The sequence below is a fragment of the Hylobates moloch genome, unplaced genomic scaffold (genome assembly GCF_009828535.3).
Source record: "Hylobates moloch isolate HMO894 unplaced genomic scaffold, HMol_V3 SCAFFOLD_13, whole genome shotgun sequence".
In the NCBI taxonomy this organism is placed as follows: domain Eukaryota; kingdom Metazoa; phylum Chordata; class Mammalia; order Primates; family Hylobatidae; genus Hylobates; species Hylobates moloch.
In genome coordinates, this window is record NW_026652288.1 from 43,141,741 (window position 1) to 43,166,383 (window position 24,643).

The following is a 24,643-nucleotide window of genomic DNA, read 5'->3' on the forward strand; positions in this document are numbered from 1 at the left end:
ATACATATGTAACAAACCTGCACATTGTGCACATGTACCCTAAAACCCTAAAGTATAATAATAAACACAAAAAGAATAATTATTCTTGGAAAATATACAAAACACTATTGGGAAAAGATTATTAGTCAAGTGAACATATGTACAAATATATTTGCTAAAGATTGTTATAAAGACATATATTTGGTAAAGTTCATGGAAAAGTGTCTAGCTTCTTAAAAGAGATTCCAACATACCTGTAATAAGGTAGACCAAAACAGGTAATCACACACTCAGCTCAAATCTCCACATGGATTGGCCAATTTAATGAAAAAAACTTGACATGATCTTGTTGATGGAAACAAAGAAATGATAATACTGTCTGCTTACTTGAAAAATCATTCACTGTTCAGAAATTAATAGATACCAATGAAAGTCATAGGTTAAAACAAGCATCATTAAAAAACAAACATTAATCTTCAGCAACAATCAGGTAAATGCATAGTAAGGCCAAAAATGGATATCATTTTATACCCACTTGATATATTTGGCTATATCCCCACCCAAATCTCATCTTGAATTTTAGTTCTCATAATCCCCACATGTCACGGGAGGGATCTGATGGAAGGTAATTGAATTATGGGAGTGGTTCTCCCATGCTGTTCTCATGATAGTGACTGAGTTCTCATGAGATCTGATGGTTTTATATGAGGCCTTTTCCCCTTTGCTCAGCACTTCTCCTTCCTGCTGCCATTGGAAGAAGGACATGTTTGCTTTCCCCTCCAGTATGCTTGTAAGTTTCCTGAGGCCTCCCCAGCCATGCTTAACTGTAAGTCAATTAAACCTCTTTCCTTTATAAATTACCCAGTATTGGGTATGCCTTTATTAGCAGCATGATAATGGACTGATACACCACTAGAATGCCACAGAAATAGAAGCTTTTCTACATCAAGTGTTGGCAATGTGTGGAGTAATGGAAACTTATACATTGTTGCTGGTGGGGATGTAAATTAGGATAATCACCTTGGAAAACTATTTAGGCTTATCTTGTAAACATAAACACATGCATTCCCTATGACCAATAATTTTTTTCTCATGCATAAGTCCTAGAAAAACTCTTACACATGTGAACCAAGAGATAAGTATAAGAATACTTCTAGTTGTATTGTTCACAGTGGCAAAACCCTGTAAATATCCCAAATGTCTCTTGACAAGAAATGGATGTGTATACTTTGTTATATTCACACAGTGGATTATACAACTGTGAAAATGAATGAAGTACAACTGAATGCAACAACACAAACCCATCTTTGAAATACAGTCTTCCCTTAGTATTCGAGGAGGATTGATTTTAGAATCTCCCACAGATGCTCAGGTCTCTGCTATAAAATGGCTTTAATATTTGCATATAACCTGTGCAAATCTTCTTGTGTACTGTAAATCATCTCTAGATCACTTATAATACCTAATATAATATGAATGCTACGTAAATAGTTGTGATACTGTATTGTTTAGAGAATAATGACAAGGGGCTGGGCGCGGTGGCTCACGCTTGTAATCCCAGCACTTTGGGAGGCCGAGGCGGGCGGATCGCGAGGTCAGGAGATCGAGACCATGGTGAAACCCCGTCTCTACTAAAAAATACAAAAAATTAGCCGGGCGTGGTGGCGGGCGCCTGTAGTCCCAGCTACTCGGAGAGGCTGAGGCAGGAGAATGGCGTGAACCCAGGAGGCGGAGCTTGCAGTGAGCCGAGATCGCGCCACTGCACTCCAGCCTGGGTGACAGAGCGAGACTCCGTCTCAAAAAAAAAAAAAAAAAAGAGAATAATGACAAGGAAAAAAGTTTATACATTTTCAGTACAGATGAAGTTTTTAATTTTTTGAATATTTTTGATCCACGGTTGGATGAATCCATGTGATATGGTTTGGCTCTGTGTCCCCACCCAAATCTCATCTCGAATTGTAATTTCCATAATCCCTACATGTCAAGAAAGGCACCTGGTTAATGGTGATTGGATCATGGAGACAGATTCCCCTGTTGTTCTCATGATAGCGAGTGAATTCTCATGAGATCTGATGGTTTTATAAGCATTTGACAGTTTTTTTTTCACACTCTCTCCTCTCTTGCCTGCTGCCATGTAAGATGTGCCTGCTTCCCCTTCTGCCATGATAGCAAGTTTCCTGAGGCCTCCTCAGCCATGTGGAACTATAAGTCAATAACCTTATTTTCTTTATAAATTACCCAGTCTCAGGCAGTTCTTTATATCAGTGTGAAAACAGACTAGTACAATAAATTGGTACCGAGAATGGGGCACTGCTATAAAGATACTTGAAAATGTGGAAGTGATTTTGGAAGTCTGTGTCCCCACAGACAGAGTTTGGAACAGTGTGGAGGGCTCAGAAGAAGAAAGGAAGATGTAGGAAAGTTTGGAACTTCCTGGGGACCTGCTGAATGGTTTTGACCAAAATGCTGATAATGGTATGGACAATGAAGTCCAGGCTAAGGTGGTCTCAGATGGAGATGAAGAATTTCTTGGGAACTGGAGTGAATGTCACTCTTGCTATGCTTTAGCAAAGAGACTGGTGGCATTTTGCCCCTGCCCTAGAGATCTGTGGAACTTTGAGCTTGAATGAGATGACCTCAAATTAGAACTTCTGTTTAAAAGGGAAGCAGAGCATAAAACGTTTGGAAAAGGGGGAGCAGAGCATAAAATGTTTGGAAAATTTGCAGCCTGATGATGTAATAGAAAAGAAAAACCCATTTTCTAGGGAGAAATTCAAGCCACCTACATAAATTTGCATAAGTAATGAGGAGCTTAATGTTAATCATCAAGTCAATGGGGAACATGCCTCCAGGGCATGTCAGAGACCTTCCGCACAGGCCCTCCCATCACTGGCCTGGAGGGCTAGGAGGAAAAAATGGCTTCATGGGCAGGGCCAAGGGCCCCTCTGCTTTGTGCCTTGCATTCCAGCTATTTCAGTCTCGGCTGTGGCTAAAAGGGGCCAAGGTACCACTTGGAGTGTTGCTACATAGGAAGCCTTGGTGGCTTCCACATGATGTTGGTCCTGTGGGTTCACAGAAGTCAAGAATTGAGTTTTGGGAACCTCCGCCTAGATTTCAGAGGATGTATGTAAATGCCTGGATGTCCAGGCAGATGTGTGCTGCAGGAGTGGAGCCCTCATGGAGAACCTCTGCTGGGGCAGTTCAGAGGGGAAATGTGGGGTTGGAGCCCCTACACAGAGTCCCCACTGGAGCACTGCCTAGTGGAGCTGTGAGAAGAGGGCCACTGTCCTCCAGACACCAGGATTGTAGATCCACTGACAACCCACACCATGCATCTGGAAAAGATGCAGACACTCAACACCAGCTATGAAAGCAGCTGGGGGTGGTGGTGGTGGGGTGCTATACCCTGCAAAGCCACGGGTTCAGAACTGCCCTAGGTCATGGGAGCTCACCTCTTGCATCAACGTGACTTGGATGTGAGACATGGGTAGAAGAAGATTGTTTTGGAGCTTTAAGATGTGATAATTGTCCTGCTGGATTTTGGACTTGTGTGGGGCCTATAGCCTCTTGCTTTTGGGCAGTTTCTCCCATTTGGAATGAGAGCATTTATCCAATGCCTGTACTCCCATTGTGTCTTGGAAGTAACTAACTTGCTTTTGATTTTATAGGCTTCTAGGAGGAAGGGACTTGCCTTGTCTCAGATAAGACTTTTGACTTGGAGTTTTGGGTTAATGCTGAAATGAGTTAAGACTCTGGGAAACTGTTGGGAAGGCATGATTGGTTTTGAAATGAAAAAAATATGTGAGACTTGGGAGGGGCCAGGGGCAGTATGAAATGTTTTGGCTCTGTGTCCCTACCCAAATTTCATCTCAAATTGTAATCCCCATATTCCCCATGTGTCAAGGGAGGGACCAGGTGGAAGGTGATTGGATCATGGGGACAGTTTACCCTATACTGTCCTTGTGATAGTGAGTGAGTTCTCATGAGATCTGATAATTTTATAAGTGTTGGACAGTTCCTCCTTCACACTCATTCCTCTGTCTCTCACCTGCTGCCATGTAAGACATGCCTGCTTCCCTTTCTGCTATGATAGTAAGTTTCCTGAGGCTTCCCAAGCCATGCTGCACTGTGAGTCAATTAAACTTCTTTTTTTAAAATAAATTACTCAGTCTTGGGCAGTTCTTTATAGCAGTGTGATAATGGACTGCTATATCATGGTTGCGGAACCTACAGATATATCCTGTATAATGTTGAGTGAAAAAAGCAAGTTTCAGGAAATTGCACATAGTATAATGTCATATTTATGAAGCTGAAACCAAATAAATTGAAATAATACATTAGTTAAGGATGTATAGTCAGCATCATTTTGTCTCAAGGATTTGCACATCCACTCTACATGGGTCCTAAAATGAATCCCCTGCAGATAACAAGGGGTTTGTCTTTCAAGACCAATGGTAATGTTATTGTTATTAAATTGGCGATGGGTTTGGTAGGTAGTAGTTCATATTTATCTTATTATTTTGCTTTCTAAATATACCGATGTTACCTATTTTATATGTATCAAATAATATGGAAAAGTAATATTGCATGAAATCAGTCATTTTTGAGATCATCTGGACCCTCAATATAGATAAGATACTATCTAGATTATCATGTTATCAGATAACATTTATATCCCACATTGCTATTTGTATCGCAAATAGCTTGATGGCAGCCAAAAGAAAGGAAACATCATAGATGATGCAAACAGTTACATCTTTTTAAAAAAATTTAGGTCCCAGGGTCTCTTAGAAATCAGAATATATATTTAGCCTTTGGTTGACAATGTGACATGTTGTTCAGTGCCTGCTGAGCCCTCTTCTTTTTTCTTTTATTCAATTTTAGAAGTGTTGGCAAGGTAAGAATAAAGTAAATCAAATAAATCATCTGCCAAAAGGCTCACATGTAAGGTACAGGCAAATAGTGCAGAACTACTGACTAAAACAAGCAGATTGAAATCCTTATAATCTAAAACTCTCTAAGCACAGAGAATGGCAAGGGAAGAGCTTCAAGCACTTGAAGTGGCCTAGTAATATCAGGAACAATGATATGAACATGAATCTAAGTGCTTGCCAAGTGCTGTGTATTTAACTGAAGAGATAATTGTATGCAATCTATGGAATCCCTGGGTAGATGAAAAGTGTGGAGTTTGGTAGATTATTAAATATTTCATAATGTTTTTTACATTCATGAAAGTGTAATATAATTAGATCTTGGCTTAATTTGTGCTTTTGACTGCCATTGTTAATTTTTTTCATTCCAGAATTTTATTAACTCTCAACCCCAGAGCCATTACTTTCCTTGTGAACCTCATACTTAGCTTGGCTAAGTTTAAGGCTTTAAATAAAATAAAGAAATGAAACAAAAACAAAGAACTGGCTTTCCATTGCCTCAACGATGAGCATAGATTTTAGGTACCATCCTGCTGACCCGTCACCCATTGGTAGTTGTCTTCTTTTTCTCCCCTCCGTTTACATCCTCTCCTCCTCCCTTCCCTCTCATTTCTCTCTCTCATTCTCCCCTGTCTTCTCTCTCACTAACTGCTTGATGGATTTGTAATTTCATGAAATCCTTATTTACAGGGCAGTCTGTTTTTGGGGAGTGCTAACTTCTGTATATTCCCAAATATTTGAAGAGTTTGTATAATCTGTTCTCTGACACGTATTGTTAGGATACTAGATTACTGGTTGTATTTTACTTCTTACTAGGGTACCTAGGCATGGATGCCTTCAGTTTTTCATTCACTCATTCATCCAATAAACACATATATTGAATACCTACTATTTAGCTGTGTGGCATGGACTCCTGTGATACAAAGATGAGAATGAGATATTTCCAGCCTCTAAAATGTTCACTCTGTGAAGAGATGGCCCCAGTTTATGATTTACAGGTGTGAATTGCCAACCATCTGAACTGTTAAGGTCATCTGAAGTAAGCATGGACGTTATTCTTGGGAACGTGGGCCTTTGTGAACTGTTCTAAGTCTTTACTACACTGTATTTGTGTTTGCTTTGGAAACTTTGAGTAAATCTCAGGTATCAGTTTTTAAACTTGGCCATAAGAGCCCAGAGTATCATTGAGTTAATACTTGGGAGAACTGTTTCACTTTTTTAGTGTGTGAGTAGGTAGATTATGGGAGGGATAGTGTATGCTTTATGGATGGTGAAAGGATGTAGAAGAAATAGCTTTTTCTTTAAGAAAAACCATGGAATTAAGACATTTGTCACCTACTTGTAGTTTTAGGAAGGGTAGCAGATTGTTTAAAATCTTGGCTATGTCTCATTTTTCTCAACTGATATAAAACATATATTTATGATTCTATTTTTATTGTCTGACTAAATTTCATAGCTTACTCTCCTCATAGTCCTTCTGGACATCCACGCATCCATCCGTGCTTCTATCCATGCATGTTTATTGGCTCACTGCTAGGTACCAGACCCTGAAAGTACATAATGCCCTTGGCTTATGTAAAAATGGAATGGAACTTCAATTTTGCTCTGTCTGTGTTCTTTGGGTTCATATAGGGAAACTAAGATAAATACTATTCAAAAACAGTGAAGGTGGAAAATATAAATGGTAGTAAACATGCTGAGAAAGAGGCCTGTTTAGCCTGGACAGTGTAAATCGATACATAACCACGTGATGGTTTGTTTAATAATCAGGAGTTTTACTGCATCCATATTTTATCAGTTCTAAAAGCAGTATGAGTTTGACTTCAAATGCAGGATATGGCTAAGAGACAAATTCCTTTCAATATTCAAAAGAATTTAAGATTGTTTTAGCTGTGAGCTTTGAGTTGAAAATTACAAGAACCATGTGGGCAATAATTACCCTTTAATGAACCAGGGAATTCTGTTTACCACACCAGCACTCTTCTGTTAACAAGAACATTAAGTATTATGCGATAATTGCGTTCATGTACAAATATCACCAGGACTTCAGGTAAGTGACAGATGACTGCATGATACTGAGAGAAATGTTTTAAAGAGACTATATCTATTTTTAAAAAATTGTCTTTACTGTTTGTCTTTGTGCTCCCCAAAATGCAGCACTGTCTCTTTGCTGCTGATCTGCATTTATAACTGTATTAGTGAATACCTGATTTATATTTTGGAGTAGATCCAATGCAAATGCATCCACATTAATGCAACACATGCAAAGGTCAAGAGGTCCAAAGGTTGGTTCCCACAGCAACTGACCTTTGTTTCTCTGGAGTTTGGCAGTATTTACTTTCACTTTGTATTAGCAAAACTTTTATATTTAATGATGTACGTTATGGCACAGTTAAGATAAATGTTATTTAGGAATGTCTAATTTGCATTAAGAAAAACCTCAACTTTGGTGTTGTAGCTATTTTATACTTCCCATATTCATGAAAAATAAAGGGTTCATATAGGGAAACTAAGATAAATACTATTCAAAAACAGTGAAGGTTCATATAGGGAAACTAAGATAAATACTATTCAAAAACAGTGAAGATGGAAAATATAAATGGTAGTAAACTAGGAATGTAAAAGAGAACGTGAATAAATTCTTTCCTAAATGATTATTTAACATTCATTTAGCTATCAAAATGTCTTGAAACAACTAATTTTGAATATGTCTATATTTGTTTATGTGAGTATAAAATAGCAGGGTAATTTTGCACAAACTAAAACATAGAAAAATATTTGGTTATAAGTGGAATATTTTTATGTACGTGTATCTTTGGAGTTGTTTATTAAATTTGAAATCAACAGACACCACACTCATATTTACTATGTTCTTTCTGTTAAAATGGAAGAGTTGTCTCCACTGCTATTCAAAGCCAACCCATCCATCATGGTCTGGATCTTATTCCCTCTCATGAGCTTTCCTCCTGTCATTCTCCCCTCTCACTCCTGAATCTTCCACCTCTCCCTCTCTACCAGATCATTCCCATTACACACACACATGGTCCTGTATCTCTCCAACCCTAGGTGCTCCCATAGCTGCTACCCAGTTTTTGTTCTCCCTTTCATAGCAAAGCTTATTGGAAGAGGTTTCTATATTCATTGTATTCACTTCTTTATCTCTTTATCTCACTCCAGAGGGTCTTCTGTTCCTCCTACTTTCCTCCCACTTCACTGTAGCTGCTGTTTTCAAGGTCACCAAGGCTTGCTTGCAGGCTGCCAAGTGTAATGGTTACTTGTTTAAGCTCATCCTATTCAACCCCTAAGCCGTAGTCAAAACTTTGGACTCAGTTGAGCATTTCCTTCTTGGGATACCTTCTTTCTGTTAGTCTCTGTGAAACCATATTCTTCTGACTGACACCTCCTTCTCAGTCTTCTCTGCTACCTCTTTTTTCCTCTATTCCACCTTTAAAGTTAGGAGTGTTTTAGATCTTGGGTCTTCTCTATTTATACTCTCACTCAGAGTTATGATTGCCTAGATTGTTGGGAAATAAAAATATAGCATTTAAGTTAAATTTGAATGTCAGATTTTTTTTACTGCAAACATGTTTATATTTTATACATATACACATTTATTTACTTATTCACTCTATAAATTATTAGGACATACTTTATTATTTATCAAGATGGAGTCTTACTCTGTCACCTAGGCTGGAGTGCAGTGGCACGATCTTGTCTCACTGCAACCTCTGCTGCCTGGGTTCAAGCGATTCTCGTGCCTCAGCCTCCCAAGTAGCTGGGACTGCAGGCGTGTGCCACCATGCCCAGCTAATACTTTGGTATTTTTAGTAGAGACAGAGTTTTGCCATGTTGGCCAGGCTGGTTTAGAACTCCTGACCTCAAGTGATCTGCCAGCCTCAGCCTCACAAAGTGCTGAGATTATAGGCATGAGCCACCACGCCCAGCCAGGACATACTTTAGTATAGGTATGTCCTATGCAATGTTTTGGACATACTTATATTAAATCGTTGTTCATTGCTTTGGAAATTCTGTCTTATCCTTTAGCTGGCACCCCTGCCCTCAGTGAGCTCATTCACATACATGTTAAATGCTATCTATGTGCTCTAGAAGTTATTTCTCCCTAAGCTTCGGGTTTGTGTTCCCAACTTCCTACATAACATCTTGGACATCTGTCTTCTCAAACTTAATATGTCCCAGAGACAATTAACTCATTTCCACTTTCTCTCCGTTGTAGTAACAACACCGATATTCATCTAGTTTTTTAAACCAAATATCTTGACTGTGTCCTTGATTCCTGTCCTCTTTGCTACCCTCTCATCAAATCTCTGACCAAGTTCTAAGGTCTATATATCCAAAGTATATCACACATATGTCTACTTTTCTTCCTCTCTACTGATAGCTTTGTAGGTCAGGCCATCATCATAACTTGCTTGGACTGTGGTCCGAGCATCCTAGATGTTCCCCCTACTTCTACTACATTTACCCCCCACAACTCTATGCAGCAGCACTTTTTAACGTGATCTTTAAAAAATGTAAATCAGATCGTTTCAATTGCCTAGTTGTTTCAAAGCCCTCTCCACTTTCCCTTTCCAGTGGCTTCCTACCGCACTTCGAATAAATCCCAGTTCTTTCTCATGGCCAACAGGCTTCTGTGGACTGACTCCTGCCAGGATCACTCTGCTGACTCATACATACTGCCCCTCCCACACTGCCTTCTCTCTATTTCACTATTTCTATTCCTTTTATTTTGCCCAGAATATGCTTATATGCTCCCCTACCTTCCTCCTCCTCCTCCTCCTACTCCACCTTCTTTTTCTTTTCTTTTCGATGGAGGTTTTGCTCTTGTTGCCCAGGCTGGAGTGCAATGGCATGATCTCAGCTCACTGCAACCTCTGCCTCCCAGGTTCAAGCTATTCTCCTGCCTCAGCCTCCCTAGTAGCTGGGATTACAGGCACACACCACCACGCCTGGCTAATTTTTTGTATTTTTAGTAGAGGCGAGGTTTCTCCATGTTGATAAGGCTGGTCTTGAACTCCTGACTTCAGGGGATCTGCCCACCTTGGCCTTCCAAATTGTTGGGATTACAGGCATGAGCCACTGGCGCCTGGCCCTTCTTTTACTTCTGATTCTGATTCTTCTTTTGATTCTGCTGCTTCTGCTTCTATTTCTTCTGCTCCTGCTGCTGCTTCTGCTGCTGCTGCTTCTGCTGCTTCTTTTCTTCTTCCTCACAGCTGGTTTATTTGGCTAAATCTTTCTCACCATCCTGTCTAATGTTTTAGCCCCCCAAGCACTGATCAATACTTAAAATTGTCACGTTGGTTTATTTAGGTATTCATTTATTTTCTCCCTTCTGGAACATAAATTCCATGATGGAAGGACTATGTTACTTCTGTTAATTACTTTATTTACAGCTCCAGAAATAGGACACAGTAGGTACTCAATACATATTTCCTGACATTCAAATTAGTGATTTTCTAAAACAGATCTATATAGCAAGTACTATACTATATAGCAAGAAAATTCCAGGATATAACCCCTTTTTGGATCAGAAAATAGATACAAAATGAAATTATTTCCACTGCTTTTTTTCCCCCCACTGGCATTTATGCTATGATGTTGAGGAGGATACATTGGTGAAAAAATAGCAATCAGCACGAAGGAAAACACTGAAAATGGTTTCATCTGCTGGAGGGAGGTGGCTCTGTCCCTGGGGAGAAGTCTGGCATATTATAGCCAGTCAGGATCCTGCAATGGATTGTCTTTCAAAGTCAAAATTTAACCTGTCAAGAGGTAGAGAAAATGATTTGTAGCCTGAAGAGATGGCAGATTAATATTTCTGAAAAACTGTGCACTAAACCCCCTATAGCTACTTATTTGTTCTACTATTAAGACCTCCCTCCCTCTGGTATAGGAAATGCTTTGCACAAAACAGCACATTTGCTTTTTATATAGACATTTCCCTTGCCCCAAGATGGGGTTTCCCAGTGAGGTGTAACATTCATTAGCCCCTTTGGACAATGCAGCCTGCTGAAACAGACCTGTGTCTTTATCTCACAGCTGCATTTCAGAGTCAGAATGCACTGGGTGACGGGGGGAAGCTGTGATGTATGAAGCAGAAAGAAGATTGATTTTTCACAAGGTACCTTGTACCTGGGGTAATGAGAGTGGCAAATTACTTGCTCACTGAGCAGACATGACAGGAATGTCATAGAGTAAATTTATATTTATGCAAACACAGTGGGGTCACACAGGTGGGAATCCACAAAGTGACCTTATCTCTGGAAGGTATCTCTTTATATTACCAGTTTGCACTGGGCAGCCTACACTCAGCAAAGGCAGCAAAGGCTGCCTAAAAACCAAATCTTCTAATGAATAATGTAATGCTCATGGTACAGTAAGAAATAGGATAAATTGTGGTGCCATTTTAAAATGAGCGTCTTCAACTCACAGGCTATTTTTGGTGTTCATCTTGGATTTTGTGGCAGTGGAACATAAAATATCTACTTTAATAGAGTAAAAGAAATGGAGTGATTTATCCTAGTCATTGTGGGCCTTTAGAACCTCTCATTTGGTAATAGAAAAAGTCAGTGGTTGATGGGGAAGTGGATAATTTTTCTATATGTAGGCAGTCCAATCCACAGAGAACACACAAATGTCTCAGAATATTTGGGGCAGAGAAAACAATTTAAAAAGTCTCTAAATGACAGAAGGATATGGCAGTAGTATTCGGCAAAAACATTTCAAGATTCCCAACATAACGGTTGACACAATTCACTTTAGAGAGCACTGCTGATGCTTTTAGTTGTAAACTATTAAAAGAATATTAAAATAATCATTTTGTTCTATTAATGAATTTGAAAGTTTGCTGATTTTAGCAAGTAGTCTTGGATTTAGAACAATTCTTTCCTGCTTGATATCCATTTGTTGATTATTCATTACTCATTTTTTGAGAGCTTAGTTTGTGTCTGGAACTACGTTAAATGCAAAGTAGAGAACAAAGAAACCTGCCAGCTTCTCAGGGAGCTCATTCCTAGTATGCCAGATCGTAAGGTAAAATACATCTAGAGAAAATGAACCGTGTTAAATCTAGTGGTGCAGACTGAGCCATAGGGAACAAGGCAGAAGAGATTCTAAGAGAGGTGTTATTTGCCCACATTTGTCCCTTTTGATCTTGTCCTTTAGAATCTTGACTGCAATACTCAATAGGGTCATCTTAGTCTAGATATCCGTAGAAAACAATGGTGACATTCTTTAACTTGGTACCTTATGAGACAACAGAAAGTACATAATACTTTCTGTGTGTCATGGACCTTCCTAAGTGCATCATGAGTGTTAGCTAAATCAATAATCGTGTTACTTCTATTGGGTAAAGTCCAGCATTATGTCCACTCTGCAGACGGGAGATGAATGGAGAGGGAGTTGTGGTAACTTTCCTAAGGTCACTCAGATAGTTAACAATCAAGGCCAGCCCACTGCTGCTGGAAACACAGTCTCCAACTGCTCCAGGGGAGTTTAGCCTCCAATGGAGAGGGGTAGCATTAGCAAAGCTTTTGTTGAAAATAACTGAGTCCACCTTTTGGAATAAGAAATAGGCTCTGAAATTTACCATGAAATAAACTAATATATGTTTATACTAGAGCAGAACTCAGGTATTCATTTCTGGGAGCTATTCACTAAGAATCTGGCAATTACCACATGTCGGTCCACTCTGAAATTCTCTTCCTTTAGATTGTTTTGATCCTCCTTTGTGTTCACACCTTTTTGCCTCCTACCTGTATGTGCTGGATTGTTGCATCCTTGCTTGGGGACCCTAATTTTTATTCAAAAAGTATTTTTATCTACTTGATCTTTTAAGCGCACCCTCTCACTGAATTTTTCAAAGAGTACATGCTTTAAAAGCTTTGCAAAATGTGAGTTGTTATCCTTGGAAACTTGTTATCCTTGTTTTGCCCACTGTCTCTGTTTGTAGGAGAATGTGGCTGTGATTGCTTCCTTCTGGTCTGAATATTTTGTGTTTTTTTCCATGTGATATGTTCTTTAAAGTACAGTTAAGATTTGAATTTACTTTCAGTGGGAAGGGTCCTGAGTATGAGTGGAGTAATGAGTTTCGCCCTTTGCCAGAAACATGAATCTTCCAGGCTCTAATCACTTAGGGACATTCTGGTTTCATCACATCATCTTCCTGACCGTTGTGTAGGCTACACTTATAAAAGAAATTAGCTCACACTTGCGTTTTCTGTATGTCAGGCATGATTCTAAGTGCTTTATCTGTCTTAACTAATTTTGTGGTAAGGCTAACCCTACTAGGTAGGAAGCACTATTTTCTACATTTAACAGATAAAAAACTTCCATGTAGGTAATAAGCTGTCAAAGTAGATGTAGTACTCCAGACTTCCCTGCCAACCAGTTACTGATGTATTGGAGTCAAATTCAGCTTGTCCTGCGGAAGGGCAGAGAAGTCTTCTTGAAAGAATTAATAGTGAATTTCAATATGGGACTGATTTCCCTACTTGGTCTTCTCTGTGATTCTTATTATTTTTTAGATACGGCAGCCCACCGAGTTAATCCACATCTATTAGTTGAGCATTTATTATGAGCAGGTCCTGCACGAAGCCCTTTATATATTTTAATACATTTCATCCTCAAAGCCCTTTGGGAAAGCAGTATGATTTTCCTCATTTCATAGTTAAATAAATTGAGGCACTCGTTAATTTTGCCCGATGACCCAAAGTTGGTAAACGTCAAAGCTGGAGTTTGCGTCCAGGAAGTCTGGTTCCCAAGTTTCCCACTATTCAGTACTATCATTACATCATCAATTATAAGTTGGTTATAATTATAGCTGAATTATGCCAATAGCCCACCAATTCATGAACCATACTATTTCATCCTTAAGTGCCTGTAAGAGCTGACAGTATAAGACAACAAAAGTCAAAAACCATTCCTTTTGTTAATGTACATCTCTTTCAATTAGACTATAAGCCCTTAGTGATCAACTCCAGCAAGTGGACACAGATGTGGACCACTGGGACCCAAACAAGAACTTGCCACTGTGCGGGCCCGGTGCTGGAATCAGGCCTAACTTGTGTTCTGAGGATCCATTCTGGTAGGCAAAGCATGGCGTTTAGGGATAAGGCAAAAGCAATATAGCCCAGAGTATTCTTATAGAGGGCAGGAGGGATACAAATGGGAAATCAGTGTGAAGAAACATTGTCTGGAGGTAGCAAAGAGCAGGACTAAGTTTCAGGAGCAGCATTCCGTGGGGGAATGGCAGTGGGGGCAGGGGGCTGGTAGCAAGAACAAAGTGAGGTCTTTTACAGGTACCCAGGAAAAGGAGTCAGGCCTGGGAAAATGGTAGAAGCTCAATTTCCAGAATAGGGGCAACACATTAGAGCCAGACTGACAAATGTGATGTAAATCCCATGGTAATGGGTCAGGTCTCCTTAAATTTTTTATTCTGAATTCTAGGTATGAACCTAATGACAAGAGGGAGGTCTGAGCCTAAAAGAGGAGAAGAAAGCTCTGGCTTTGGTAAAAATGCTTTCTTCTGTGCAAAGGGAGGCCTTACCCAAAGCATAGCCTATTAACGAATTATTTGACATAACTGGGGGGGGGGGGTTATTTCCAGAGTTGAGTGCGTGCCATTGATTGTACACTGTATTTTCCTTTCTGATTGGTTCTTGTGATCTGGTGAAGGTAGTACCTTTAGACATGCTGTCTAATGTGCACAGGAATAAAAAATCTGGAAGGAGAAGCGAATCATTTTGTCTCCTATTCCATCTTTCTTGGAGGATCTATCACAGTATTCTCTTTAATCAGAAAGTGGAATGAAGCCTGTTCAGACATGATGTAACATCTACACTCACGTCACTGGCATGAATGGAGGAAAAGAGCAATGCTTATAAGTTCTAATAGCAGAGAACTTCAAATTATTTCTGTTTACCATTGGGGACAATTATGTAGTTTTCCAGCGTACCATTGCCTTCTGAATTATATTTTAATGCAGTGATCAGTTTTCATTCTTCACACCTTCGCACAGAAAGAGTTAGTCCAGAATCAGGCAAACAGCAAAGGTGAACTGAGGTGGAGGACACATGCTCCCCAGATGGTCCACAAATTGGATAGTATCCCAAAGTAGATTAAAACTTAATTGTATTATCATCTACATTTGATGTTTGTACAGTGTGGTGTCAGCAGATGGTGTCAAGAGTTCTGTGAACTTGATTATTTTTATACAATTCTCAGTATGGAAGGTGTAGGACTATGTTAGATAAATGAAAAAGGAACGACGCTGCCCTGCACCCTGGCACTATGTCATTCTTCTCCCTTTGTGCAAAAGAGCAACTATGGTGAATGCCGAGAACTCTTTCTCTACTCTTTATCTGATGCATAGCATGCACACTAGTATTGCTGTAGGATGATATGCTAGCAGGAACAAGAGATTTGTATCACAGGACCTGGATATGGGTCTTAAAGCTGTCCCTTTTAGGTGTGCTCTGACTGAGCAAGTCACTTCACCCCTCTGAGCCTCAGTTCTCTTATTTTTATAATACGGGTAAAAACATCTTACTCACTGTATTGAATTATGACTGTGAAAATATTTCATCCATTTGAAAGAGGTTTGTAAAAATAAGAAACTATAAATTTAGATGCTTCCTACAGTAGAAACAAAGAAGTTTATTTAGCAAGTATTGTCTTACTTCAGTTAAGAAATTTGGCTGAATTTTAATAATGGAATGTAGTGAAAAACTCATAAAAGAAGGCAGGGTTCCACATTTGAAATGCTTTTGTTTTTCTTATTTTATTTAGCTTAGATATTAATTATCTTTTAGCTTCTTTTTTCTTTTTCTGTCCCTCAAATTATTCTTCATTCTCTTATTGTAACCCTCATCATCATAGTACAAACATATTGCATAGTAGTTTTAAGGCACAGTGCATATTGGTAGCCTAGCGAACATATTTTTGTCGTGCTTTCTTTTGTATTTATATGGAGTACCATAGTGATTCATAAATGTATAGTGAAGTCTTTCTGAAACAAATTATAAACTCTGTACTTTATTGATACAAATCTTTCCATTTAGCATCTCAAGTTTTTAAGATAGCTTGATTAAAGATAAATTCTGAGAAATGCAATGCACCTAATATTGAGAGAGGCATTCACCAGTGTCCTACTAAAAGAGAGCGACTAGAAATAATCATCAAAGAGTTTCTTTCTATTTATGTTAACTGGAAATGGTAGTGGTGTCATATGAGCTACTGTCAAATATATTACCCAAAGAGCTTGTTGATTGGCTTTCTTTGGAGATGTTTGATCATCAAATGATGCAAAGGGTTTGTATAGATTTTACATGTTTAGGCTGATGTCCTTTGCAGTCCCCCAGTGCCTCGCTGGTTCCTACTACATTAAGGGAAAACACTTCCATGTGGCAGTCAGCATTCTAAATATTCTGGGTCAGCGCCATCGTTTCAACCTTACCTCTTATTCCTCCACTTAATACACTTCAGCGTGGAGCCAAATGAGATTACTTGCCATTCATACTACATGTTCTAAATTCCGTGTCTTTCCCCAGCCTGCTCTTTTGGCTTGACATTACTTTCTTCATATCGCTCTATATTAAAATCTTACCAATATGTTAAGGTTCAGTTCAACTATTTCCTACTTCAGATCAAGGTTCAACATTTATTGAGGACCTCCTTAGTGTAGGAAATACTGAGAGTGCTTCACATATGTTATCTAATGCAACAATCAAAACTGTGGAGTAACTGGTATTCAGAAAAATCTGTTCATTCAGTCATGAGTTTTTCCAACTCAAGGATTTGAGAATGTCAGAATATTGGTAGTTTTCTATTTTTTTCATAGATAGAAAAACTGAGTTAAAGTAATTTGCTTCAGTTCATAGAACCAGATTTGGGTGAATACATCATTAGACTCAAACTTGGAGTTTTGACTGCTGGTCTGGTGCTTTGCATTATTGGTCAAAATTTCATGAGGGCACCTTTTGACTCCTTAAATTTGGTATCTCTTTCTAAGCCACTATAATACCTCTTCAATAGTCATACGTCATTCTTTTACTTACAGGAGCTCACAAATCTTTTATTCCTTTATTACAAGTCCTTTGAAGGCAGCAAGAAACTGGGGCTTGCTGACCTATCCCTTATAGTGTCCGCTGTGGGGCCTTGCATAAAATAAGAACTTAGTAATAGCTATTTTGGATGAATATATCATGTTTCCACAAATCAAACTTTGAGTAAGCAGCTGCATTTTCCTTATGTTTGCATGATAGCAAGTGTGTCTGTGGTGACTAATAATTACCATATTCCAATGACACATGTATAGTAAATAATGCCTTTACTCTGTGGTTTCAGGCTAAGTGCCTTTTTGAATTTAATTAAGATAATGCCATTATATTCTTTTCTTTATGAAAATTAATGAAAAACAATACATTATCACAAACTTGTAATCTACTTACTAGCTGAAAGATGAATTTTTTTTGTTTACTATGTTATCATCAAACCCCAAATTAAAAATTTACAACTGTAATCAGATTATGGGCTCCATGTGTGCAGGCAGGGACCTTGTCATTTTCACAGCTATATTGCCAGTGTTTGAAGTAACAGTAGATGTTTAATAATGTTTGTTAAATGATCAGTTAGGTTGTAGTTTCCTTGGAGGATGACCCTTTGGATGCGTTGCAGATAATATATTTTTAAGGTTAAAACTTGAGAGACACTTTTTTAATCCTTGCAATGACCTTGTGAGGTAGTTAAGGCAAGTCATATTACCTTTATTGTACAAAATGATCAACTGAGGCTCAGAGGAATTAAATGATTCCAGAAATCATCTACCTAAACAGGTGACCAAGTCTTGAATCCAAGTATTCTTACTCCAAATCCTGCGTTCTTTCTGTGTTATGTAGTAGGTAGAATATATAAATATAGCATAGAGTATTCGCAAGGAAATAAAGTGAGGCAGTTTTTAAGGTGCTCTCTGGAAAGTTATATGTAATAACTTGGAGTGAATTTGACATTCGAAAGACGATACCAAGAAAGAAACAATGGTACTGATCTTGGTGAAAGAGTCTGAACTTGAGCCAGTTCTGAATTGTCTTTTAAGCCTTACAGTAACAGAAAAACTAAGCACAGCCATTTTATTCTCCTTTTACTCCTTTTGCCTCCATTTCTCAGCTTATCTGAACCATAAGCTATTTAAGTCTTCAGAATTTTACCAAAGTCTTCTAAATATCCTTTTGTACTCTATTTTCCCCCCAATCAACTGAGAAAAACAGCCGACTTCTTTGGTATTTTTATACCTTGTGCTTTATTGTTTTCTTCCAGTGTTTTTCTCCGGACACCAAAGTGCAGATGCTGTGATTGCTACTTCTAGCTCAAGATATCCGTTTTTCAGTGGGTCCTTTGCTTTCTTTCATTCCCAATTATAATCTTTATGTGCCACTGCTAAAATATAGAGCAGAAACATCAGATCCTGTCCTTACAAGAATAAATACTCTGTTTTTATCCTGTGTTTTAGCCTCTGGATTCTCCCATGGAAGGCAAACTTAGTTTTTAAGTTGGATTAGTACGTTAAACACCTTCAAATCTAAGGACTTTAAAGCACTCTTATAAGCACAGTTATTTCATATAATGGCACTCATTTGAAGTTCATAAGTCTAGGCAAAATTTTCAGTGTGGGCCGGGCGCGGTGGCTCACGCTTGTAATCCCAGCACTTTGGGAGGCCGAGGCGGGCAGATCATGAGGTCAGGAGATCGAGACCACGGTGAAACACTGTCTCTACTGAAAAATACAAAAAATTGGCCGAGCGTGGTGGCGGGTGCCTGTAGTCCCAGCTACTTGGAGAGGCTGAGGCAGGAGAATGGCATGAACCCGGGAGGCGGAGCTTGCAGTGAGCCGAGATCACGCCACTGCACTCCAGCCTGGGTGACAGAGCGAGACTCCGTCTCAAAAAAAAAAAAAAAAAAAAAAAATTTTCAATGTGGGTAAATAAGAAGCACAGAGAAGATAACCAAGATTTTTTTTTTATTCATATGTTCTCTTCTTGCTTTTTTTTTTTTTTCTGATTCAAGTCAGAGTTTACACAGTCCATGAGTAGAAAGTGCTACTTACTCAGAAATAAGATGGCTTCGAACTGAAGCCACACCCTGGTTGCCCACAGGCTGTATTTGACATGCAGAATGTTCTTTAGAATGAGATTAATTGATAACATTTAAAAATGATGAATTTCAGATATGATTCTGGATTTCTGGCTCCTGAAGGGAAAAGGGACGGTGGGGTGGTATGAGGCTCTCCTTCCCATGTGTCCTCAATGGGCTGAAGCAGAAAGTTTCCTGGAGGTGAATTGGGCGGTGAGATGATTGAGCCCTCACTTCACTGACTGGGCTGTATGGCTCCTACCAGCCCCATCATATATTTGTAGTCAGTTTTTTCTGTACTGTCATAAGCTGCATACAGTGTTTTGGCCAATGATGAACTGTCCATACAATGGTGGTCCCATAAGATTTAATATGCTATTTTTACTGTACCTTTTCTATGTAATTAGATACGTTCAGATACACAAGTACCATTGTGTTACAGTTGCCTACAGGTTTGTGACCTAGGAGCAATAGATTATCCCATATAGCCTAGGTGTGTAGTAGGCTGTAGCATATGGGTTTGTGTCAGTACACTCTATGAGGTTCACACATTAAAATTGCCCAGTGATGGATTTCTCAGAATGTATCCTGATTACTGAGCAATGCATAACTGTATATATAATATTATATAGACAAATAATCAGCTAAATTTATTTCTATCCATGTATAATTCCTCTCTTGTTTAGCATTTAAAACAAACCCATGGCCAAGGCATCTTTTTTCACGGCCCCAAAAAAAAATTTAGTAAGAATTATTTTAACATATTCTATTTTATATTATGGAAATATGACATTAGAATCGTTTTCATTATCAAACTCTTTTTTCTTTTTGACAGTTGGCAGAGCTAGCTGAGGGTTTATTTTGGGAAAAATAATTGAATTGTTTTGTAGCTGGAGGTATGGGGAAGGGGGGTCCCCTGGCAGTAAACAGCCCCCCGCGGGTGGGCTGAGGGCTAGGGCTGAGTCTCAGGTGGGTCTCCTGTTCCCTGTGCTCCCCTGCACAGTGGCCTCTCTCATGGGCTCTGGGACAGCTGCAGGTGGGGTAGGGTGAGAGGGGCTCCCATGGCCGTTCACTCAGGCAGGACGTCAGAGGACTCAGACACCAGCTTCCCATCGCGGGTCTTGATCTTCACAACCACAGCCCTGGCGGAGCTGGTGCAGTTGAAGTAGCTGGAGCCCGCGACAGAGCCAAAGCTGGAGCTCAGACCATAGCTGAGGAGGGGTCTTGTGAGGCCCCCATAGGCCGAGCTCAACCTTCCAGCATAGCCACTGGTGGTCTTCGAGTAGATACTCATGTTCTGCATCCTAGACTCTAGCCAGCTCTCTTTGCCCTCCAGCAGCTTCTTGTAGGTGGCAATCTTGATGTCCAGGGCCAGCTTGACATTCATCAGCTCCTGGTATACATGCAGCTGCTGCACCATGTCCTGCTTGGCCCGCTGCAGGGCGGCCTCCAGCTCCGACAGCTTGGTGTTGGCATCCTTAATGGCCAGCTCCCTGTGCTGCTTGACATCGGCGATGGCGGCCTCCAGGGAAGCCCTCTGGCCTTTGAGGCCCTTGATCTCAGCCTGGAGCCAGCTGACATTCTGGTTCATCTCGGAGATCTCAGTCTGTACGCTGCAGGTTATCCCCGTGCTTCCCGGCCAGCGTCCGCAGCTCCTCATACTTGATCTGGTACATGCTCTCAGCCTTAGCCCAGCTGCAGTTGGCAATCTCCTCATACTGGGCCTTGACCTCAGCGATGATGTTGTCCATGTCCAGGGAGTTGTTACTGTCCATGGACAGCACCACAGACGTGTCCGAGATCAGGGACTGCAGCTCCCAGATCTCCTCTTCATACAGCTGCCTGAGGAAGTTGATCTCATCAGTCAGCCCTTTCACGCAAGACTCCAGCTCTACCTTGTCCTCGTACGCTTCATCCACATCCTTCTCAATGAGGACAAATTCATTCTCCATCTCTATATGCTTATTGATCTCATCATGGTACTTGTTCTTGAAGTCCTCCACCAGCCCCTGCATGTTGCCAAGCTCTGCCTCCAGCTTCAGCTTCTCCTGGCCCAGAGTCTCCAGCTGCCGCCTAAGGTTGTTGATGTAGCTCCTGGAACATGTTGTCCATGTTGCTCCGAGCCATCTTCTGTTGCTGCAGGAGGCTCCACTTGGCCTCCAGCATCTTGTTCTGCTGCTCCAGGAACCGTATCTTGTCGATGAAGGAGGCAAATTTGTTTTGAAGGTCTTGATCTGTTCCTTCTCCTGGGTGTGCAGGGCCTGGCCTGGATGTTGGGGTCCACCTCCAGGTTAAGGGGGCTCAGCAGGCTCTGGTTGACCATGACAGCAGTAATCCCTCCCATACCACTGGCCCCACCAAAGCCTCCGCCCAGGCTACACTGGAAGCTGCTCCTGCCCACTCGGGAGAAGCTTGAGGAGCTGATGGGGGCACCGGGCCCACTCATGTAGGGAGTGGCTGCTGAAGTCCCAGGGGCCAGAGGTGGACACCTTGTAGGACTTCTGGGTCACCTTGATGCACATGGTGGAGACAGGAGTGGAAGCAGGTGGGCCCCAACCAGGCGGAGATTCGAGAAGGAGTGGAGAAGCTGCTGCTTCTTCATTATCAGACTTTTAATGGAAAGAACTTTGGGCCTGAAGCTGGAAGAACTTTTTAAAATTTTTTTGAGACAGGGTCTTGGCTCTGTTGCCCAGGCTGGAGTACAGTGGTGCCATCACATTTCCCTGCAGCCTCCAACTTCTGTCTTTATGTGATCCTCATGCTTCAGCCTTCCAAAGCGTTGAGCCACAGCATGAACCACTGTGCCTGGTGGATAACTGGTTTTGAGTTCTGGCTGTGCTAATTACTAACTTTGACTTCGAACAAGCCACTTACCTTCTCTAAGCCTGCTCCCTCATCTCTGCAAGAGGGGTGATTCCATCTGCCAGCCTCATGATCATGTGAACCAAAGATGATCACAGATGTAAAAGTTCTTAGTATACCATATGGCACTATGCAAAAGTAAGACACTTTGTGGGGAAATAGAGATATAGTGTATGGTGTGTCAAACAGCTTAGCTTCTATTTACAGATACAAGACTTACATATAACATAAACAACAATTGAAAGTATTCTACTGCTTACAAGAGGTAGAGACATTAAATGTTATTGGGCATAAGAAAATGCGTGTGATCATGCAGAGTAACCAAACTCAAAAGGACATATGTAGTGTTTCTTCCATCTATTTATTTATTCAACAAATATTTATTCTGCACACATTCTGTGATAAGAAACATCATAAATGCTGGAAATAAAGTAGTGAAATAGAAGGCATAGGTTTGTGCTCTTATAGTAGATTGTATTCTAGTAGGGGAAGAGAGAGACAGTAAAGAAATAAGCAAATAGGTTAACACTATTTCAAATACTGTTCAGTGCCACGAAGAAAATTAATGTAGGTTATATGGTAGAGCCAATGAGCAGAGCTGTTCCCATTATGACTCATGCCATTTTATCTGTTTTTCTTCATTTTTATTGTTGTAAAATAGACATAACATAAAGTTTACCATTGTAGCCATTTTTTATATAATTCAGCGGCATTAAGTACATTCACAATGTTGTACATTACTGCTTATCTATTCCAGAACTCTTTTAAAAATCATCCTGTACAAAAACTCCATATTCATTAAATAGTAACTCTCCATTTCTCCCTCCCTTCAGCTCCTGGTAATCTCTATTCTACTTTCTGTCTCAATGAATTTGACTATTCTAGGTATCTCTCATGCAAGTAGAGTCACACAGTATTTGTACTTTTGTGTCTGGCTTATTTCACTTAACATGTTTCCAAATTCGTCTATGTTGTAATTTCTTTTTAAGGCTGAATAATATTCCACTGTGTGTGTATATATATGTATATATGTGTGTGTGTATATATATGTATATATGTGTGTGTGTGTATATATATATCACAATTTGTTTATCCGTTCACCCTATTACCTAATTTAGTATGGTTTGGTAATAAGTCTAATTTATAGACTACTATACAGTTTACAGAGTACTCTCATGTCCATTGTCCATTGCAAGAAGAGTGTTAACTCAGGGATTACTGGTTAAATTGTTGCTAAACTCTAGTGATATCTGACACTTGTTTTGTGTAATATTCTATCTGATGTGTCCTGAATCCTTCTTCCTAGCAATTGAAGTAATGGGATACAAATTGAGAAGAAATAAGGTCAGTAGGTTTTCAGCCAATATGAAATGTCGATGGCTGTAGTTTGGACTAGTTCTTCATATCCCCTTAATGTAGGGCTTTCCTCAGGGTGTTCTTTGGAGAAGTTTTTGAAAATAGACCCCAGTAATAGGCTCCCACCACCACCTTGGGGCATAATTTCACAATAGAATACATCTCACCACTGGGAAAATTTCTCAAGATTGCACATTTAACCACTTGACTACTGCTTTGCCATATGATTGCATACTGCAGGAAAATACCTGCATCATGACTGAGGAAACCAAATTCATCCATAAGGAAAATGTTAGGGGTGGAACAAAGCGGCTGATGGCAAATAGAAGTTAGAGTAGTATATATTATGTGATCGATTTTATTCATAAAGGGAAAGAGTAAAAAAGTGAGATTCTAAAAGGTACTGAAATCTTATTGCAAAAAGAACAAGTCAGAAAGCAGTATGTTACAGAGGCTTACTGTAGACTGAGGTTTGTAGCACAGAGTGGTTGCTGCTTTGATTCTTAATCAGTTGAATTCTCAGTTGCTTAAGCTGTTAGCTGAAAGCTGAGTATGGTACTTTGTTATATTAAAATCTGATAATGCTCTACCTTTTCCTCAAAGACAGCTCGTTAAAGTATATGAAGTAATGTACAACTATCAACACATACAAGGAGTGTGAATAGAATGTAGTTATAAAAGTGTGTGGGTTCCAGCATCACTGTCTCTTTCACTGTGCTTTGTGACGTTGCTGTGCTCAGGGATTTAATACTAACGCACATAATTGTCCAAAAATTTTGCTTAAACTGTTATTCTCAGAAGTGTGAATTCAAGTGAAGTTGATTAAACAGTCTATTCTTGGACTCTTTTGGTTTCTTTTGAGAACATAGAATGGCATTCTTTTTGTCACGTAACTACTATCTTTTTTTAAACAGTTTGTTTGCTTTTATAATTTTTGATGGTATGGTTGAAATATGTTGATGCTGATGCTTTAGAAGGGATGGTTATATGAGTAGAGGCCTTTGGATATGCAACTTTCGCTCTTCAGTTCACCTACCTTTGAGAACAATCTGTGTTGAGGGGAGGTTCCATGTTGTAATGGTTTGCTGGTAAAGCTGTTCTGCTCTCTCGAATGCGTGCCGTTAACTAGCTAGTGCTTGCTGGCATACTGACCATACTGGATGGTTAAATGCATAAAATGGAGAATCCTTCATATATGTAGGTGTTACCACAGTGAGAATAAATGTTCTTGGACCACAAACTTTATCCTAACAAAGAACTCTTAAAGATTGTTTTCATTTTTCTCACTCACTCTTTCTTTTTTTTTTTTTTTATTATACTTTAGGTTTTAGGGTACATGTGCACAATGTGCAGGTTTGTTACATATGTAT

At 39.7% G+C, this 24,643-nt stretch overlaps 1 protein-coding gene and 1 pseudogene across 1 annotated transcript in view; one reads left to right on the forward strand and one right to left on the reverse strand.

The window, feature by feature from the left end:
* The window catches only part of TAFA2 (TAFA chemokine like family member 2), a 578,950-nt gene that overhangs the window by 383,247 nt on the left and 171,060 nt on the right, over positions 1–24,643 (forward strand). The window lies entirely within an intron of this gene.
* LOC116480824 (keratin, type II cytoskeletal 8-like) lies at positions 20,125–21,601 on the reverse strand (annotated as a pseudogene).